The sequence below is a fragment of the Phocoena phocoena genome, chromosome 1 (genome assembly GCF_963924675.1).
Source record: "Phocoena phocoena chromosome 1, mPhoPho1.1, whole genome shotgun sequence".
Classification (NCBI taxonomy): Eukaryota; Metazoa; Chordata; class Mammalia; order Artiodactyla; family Phocoenidae; genus Phocoena; species Phocoena phocoena.
Genome location: NC_089219.1, coordinates 51,110,039 through 51,116,030, shown reverse-complemented (window position 1 = coordinate 51,116,030; position 5,992 = coordinate 51,110,039).

Below are 5,992 nucleotides of genomic sequence, written 5' to 3'. Positions count from 1 at the left end.
TGGGGAGAAAGAGAGGGAGATGGAATTGGAGAAGTGAGTAACAGCCAAACCAAGGAGGCCATAATAAAGAACATGTGGGACTTCCCTGGTGGTGCAGTGGTTAAGAATCCACCTGCCAATGCAGGGGACTCGGGTTCGAGCCCTGGTCCGGGAAGATCCCGCATGCCAGGGAGCAACTAAGCTCATGTGCCACAACTACTGAGCTTGTGCTCCAGAGCCCGTGAGCCACAACTACTGAGCCCATGGGCCACAACTACTGAAGCCTGAGGGCACCTAGAGCCTGTGCTCCACAACAAGAAAAGCTGCCACAATGAGAAGCCCGCACACCGCAACGAAGAGTAGCCTGCGCTCTCCACAACTAGAGAAAGCCCATGCGCAGCAGCAAAGACCCAACACAGTCAAAAATAAATAATAAATAATACATTTATAAAGAAAGAAAGAAAGAACATGTATATCATCCTAAGGAGGAAGGCTAAAGACAAACCCTTACCATATACCAAATACTATCCTAAACGTTTGTTAATTCCTTTCAACCTTACATGATTGTAGGCATTGGTACTACCCATGAAGAAATAAAGTTACAGAAAGGCAAAGTACCTTGCCTGAAGTAACACCATACTAAGTGCTGAGCCAGATTTCGTATCCAAGCAGTTAGGCCTTCTTATGGAATTATGCCTTAGTTAGTTGAAGTTACTATAACAAAAATACCATAGATTGAGTGGTTTAAACAACAACCATTTACTTCTCAAGTTCTGAAGTCTGGGAAGTCCAAAATCAAGGTGCCAGCCATTTCAGTTCCCGTTAAGAACCCTCTTCCTGGTTTGCAGAGGTACACTTTCCTGCTGTATCCTCACGGGATGAAGAGAAAGAGCTCTGGTCCCTTCTTTCCTCATAAGTGCACCAATCCCATGACCTCATCTAAACCTAATTACCTCCCAAAGTCCTCTCCCCAAATACCATCACGTTGGGGGTTAGGGATTCAACATATGGATGGGGGAGGAGCATGAATATTCAGTCAATAGCAAATTGTATGCCCCCCAAATTCACACATTGAAATCCTAACCCCCAATATCTCAGAATATGACCTTATATGGAAATAGAATGACTGCAGAGGTAAGATGAGGTTATATTGGAGTAGAGTGAGCACATATGTGCACACAGGGAAATGCCATATGAACATGAAGGCAGAAATTACAAGCCAAGGGAACACCAAATATCGTCAATAAACCACTAGAAGCAAGGACGCAGGCATGGAAGAGATTCTGCCTCACCACCCTTAGAAGGTACCAACTCTGCTGACACCTTCTTGGATTTCTAGCCTCCAGAACTGTGAAACAATAAATTTCTGTTTTTAATCCACCCACTGTGTAGTACTTGTTATGGCAACACTAGTAAACTAATATAGGGTCCAAAGTCAACCCATCTACCCAAACTAATATAGGGCCCAAAGTCAACCCATGTAGTATGCTACATGACCTTGTTTTTCCAGAGCCATGAGAGCATTTTAAAGAGGGAAGAAACTTGGCCATATTTGCATTCTGTTCTAAAATCAGCCTGCTCTCATTCATCTTTTTACCTGACATCCTCCATTAGTCATAAAGATCATTGGCTTGGGTCCTGTATGTTTCTTTGGCCAAAAAAAAAATAAGTATAATACCCCATATTCTTTGCAACACAGCTCATCTTACATTCGTATTTGTCCCTTCTCTTTTTGGACAGGGACTTCAATGTAAAATGCCTCAGTTTTATAGATCTTTGAATAAACTGTTCAAAAGAGCAGTGTTTTATCGCTTCCTATTTATAATCTCATTCTGTTCTGACTTATATGGGCAAAAACCAAACACTGGAGACAATTTTTTCCTCTTCCTTAGTCTGTTTGATGGTAAATGTAAAATCATGAAGTTTTAGGTGGGGGCATTCTTTGGTCCCCTTATTACAGCTATTCATCTTTACGGGGGGTGAAGGGGAGAGAGCTGACTCTATTGGATGGAGATGTTTCTCTGGAATCTTTCTCTGGTGACTCGTAATCTAAAGCTGTTGAATTCTAGGAAGGCAGTTTTAACCGCAGTATTTAATCTTATGGAGACGTTTATTGCATAGCTTTTTGTTTTGTCTTGTTTAATATAAACCACCGGAGAGATGTTTCCTGGTTATGTCATTTCATAAAGCAGAGTGTGAAGTAAAAAAAAAAATCCCGGATAAGAAAAGGCCATTCCTTCTTAAGAATTCTGTCACAGAATCTGCTTCTCTAAGGGACTTAGAGCCTTAAAGCAATGCCAATAAAAACATTAATAGTAACAATAATAACAACAACAATGGCTAACTAACACCCACAGAGGAGGTGTGGAGTTGCGGTTATAAAGGCTACTTCTAGAGTCAAACACACCTAGATTTTCTTTGCAGCTCTGACTGTAGTTATTGCTTGTCTCTACCTTAAAGATAAAAGAGTTAAGTTTGTTCAAGGTCACTTGGCTAGGAAATGGCAAATCAAAGGCTCCCTGGGGTCTGAAAAAATATATCAAATTTCATCTAAATACCTCCAAACTGATAGAACAGCTGCATTATGGAAAGCCTCCCTCCAATGCCATTATGTTTCTAGTTAGCATTTATAAAACCTCTAAGTCAAGATAAGGTCAAAGGATAGTCTTTAGTAGAATATCAGATTTGATCAAGATCAATTTACTCCGTCAAGCTTTATCACAGAATTTATAGTGAAACTTAAAATGTCATTCAATCTTTTGACTGCGCCCCACATATAAACCTTAGCAACATGAAGTTAAGAGTCTCTGTATTAGTCAGAACTCTCTGGGTAAAGATTAATGAGGCCCATCTCAAAATATCCTAAGTAAAAGGGAAATTTATCTCTCCTCTGTTTGGGAATTCTAGACTCTAGCTTCAGGTATAGCTGGATCTAGGCTCTTTGTCTTGTCACCTTTCACACACTGGCTCTATTTTCAGTTCTGATCTGGCTTCCTTCTCTTCTACTGAGAAAAAGGTAGTATGTGTTGATATAGATCTCTGCCAGCAGCCTCAACACCTTATCCTCACAGGTTACTAAGCTGTGGGCAGATAGAAGACTTCTTTATCCTCTGATATCTGTGTACTAGTCATTGATGAGAACTGTTCAGCCTATTCAAGCCATAGAGTATGACCAGGTCTATAAAGAAGTAGATCCTTCAGTGGCATTGCATTCATTTCTTATGGCTGTTATAATAAATACATTATCACAAACTTGGTGGTTTATAACAACACAAATCGGAGGCCAGATGCCCAAAAGCAGTCTCATTAAAGTGAGACTAAAGTCTAGGGATCAGCAGGCTGTGGTCCCTTCTGGAGGCCCTAGAGGAGAATCTGTTTCCTTGCCTGTCCTAGCTTCTGGAGACCACCTGCATTCTTTGGCTCAGGACCTCTTCTTCAAATCACTCTAACCCTTTGCTTTCAAGGTCATATCTCCTACTTCCTCTTCTGTAGTCAAATCTCCTACTGCCTGCCTCTTTTAAGGACATTTGTGGGACCCACTGGATAATCCAAGATAATCTCCTCATCTCAAGATCCTTAACTTAATCACATCCGCAGTCCCTTTTGCCACAGAAGGTAACATTAATAGCTTCCAAGGATTAGGATGTAAACATCTGGGGGGCCATTACTCAGCCTACCACAAGCGTCATCCTGGAAGGTATGATAACTGATGCAAACAGGCAAAGAAAGACACGTTTTATAAAAGAGAAACCAAATTATACAGAGAATGGAGAAATCCTTTTCAGCTTCTGGGATCTGGTTTGGCTTCTTGACAGATAATTATAATAATGATGAGAGCCAACATTTATATTGCTCCTTACGTGTCAGGCATTGTTCTAAATGCCTTATTTATATAACTCAATTAATCTTTACAAAACATCACCCTCATTTTATAGAAGATGAAACTAAGGTATAAAGACATTAAGTGAATTGAGTAAGATCACATTGAAATAGTAGAGCCAGGACTTGAACCCAAGGTATCTGATTCCCAGGCACATACTTTTGGCCATCTGAGATGGAACTTAAAGAATGGAGAGCAGGCTGACACAATGAGGAAACAGAAGGGTATTGTAGACAGAGGGAAGAGAATGAACAAAGGCACAGGGGCAGAGAAATGAAAGGCAGATTCAGGCCAGTGAGTGGACCAGGTTGAATGGAGTTTAGCAAGTCTGAGAGAAGCAGTGGGATAGCGAGTTAGGTCTAGCTTGAAGCCAGGGCACAGAAGACTTTGAAACCATGGACACCCTCCATGGCTGATGGGAGGCCTTTGAGACATTGGACTAGAGGAGGGGGCTTATCAGAGTTGTACCTTGGGAGGACTGATCTGGTGACAACGTGAAAGCTGGACTGGGGGAGTGAGAAGGGAGCTGCCCCCTCTCCTCTACTCCCCTGGCACTTTGTATATCATAGAATATGCCCGTATGTCTTGCCCACTAGAGAGTGAGCCCTGGAGGGGAGCCCAGTATATCATCCATCTCTGGCAGCATGTGCCAGTAGATGATACAGTAAAGCACAAAACACAATACAGCTAGAGGGCAGGAGGCAGGGGTTGTGGATGCTGGGACTGCTCCTGCTGCTAATGGAAATAACCATTCTGGAGTCAGTTTAAAGTGCCTTTACCCACATTTGCTGAAGACTTTTAGCATAATAAAGAATACCTAGAAAGTTTGGATATATGTAGGTTTATATTCAAATCTTGCCTCTGTCAATTACCTCCTTATGGTCTTGGGTAATTTCTCAATACCCCAAGCCTTGTATTCTTAATCTTTAAAATCGAAATTACCCCAAGCCTTGTATTCTTAATCTTTAAAATCGAAATAAAGTTATTTTATTGGTAATTGTTAACTTATAAGGTAATATTAATCTGGCTCAAATGAGGGATGTGGCAGGTGGATATCACTGGAAATTATTTTTTTTAATATTCTTATTTAATTGCATCACCAACTTACCTTTATGCCCCTGTTAGTACTTTTCCTCCATTTTGCAGTTGTGACACCGAACCTCAGGGAAAAGAAGGGATTTATCCAAAGCCATACAGTGGAAGAGCCTGGATGTGAAGCGACAAGTGTAAGATTCCCAGCTGCGTGCACACTTCATAAAGGAAAATGAAGCTTAAGGGAAAGAGCGGGACAGGCGTGACCACACAAGTGAGAGAGATGGACTTCAAGAAGGACGCTCACAGATCTTCGAGGAAGTTCCAAAGACCAGGTTTGAAAAAAACATCCAGACTATTCGCCTCTCAGCAGCCACACCCTGGGCACCCGCGGAGAAGGCCCCAGCCTCCCGCAGGTGAGCGATCTGGTCCCCGCCCAGCAACAGCCCTCTGCGTCCTTAGCGACCGGGGGCTGGTGCAGCCTCCGCCCAGGAGCGGGGCCCTGTGATTGGCCGGACTCCTGGGCTCCGGTCTCCCGCCCCACCCCGGTCCCCACAGGCTTCCGTAGGTCGGGATCCTGGGGAGAAGCACTGACCACGCACCCCTGAGCCGCCCGAGCGGTAAGGCCGCCCCCTGTGAGCTCTCCAGGGAAAGGATTGACACGCAGCTGCTGGGTAGAGAGGACCCCCATAATCACAAATTCTGGTCCTTGAAGTTTCCAGATAGCTTCAAAGAAGTTGTAGGGATGGGGCTACCCTCGCAGAGCAGGTCCTATTGCTCACCACACACTAAGTGAAGCTAGGGTTTGGGGAAGAACCCTGGTCTACTTATCAGACCAGAGTACTGGAAACAGGTATGCTCTCACTCGCTGTGTGACCTTGGTCAAATAACACCCTCTCTGGGTCTTGGTTTCCCAATCTGTAGAGGGAGCATTTGGATTAGAATGATTTCTAAAAGCCTTTCAATCTCTGAGAGCCTCTGATAGGGAATGGTTAGCCTGGGACCAGGTTTATAGAACTTCTAAGTTTCCCCTGGCATCACAGCTGTTTAAACATACAATGAATATCTAGAGCTGGATCTCAATTTTAGATCCACTGCATT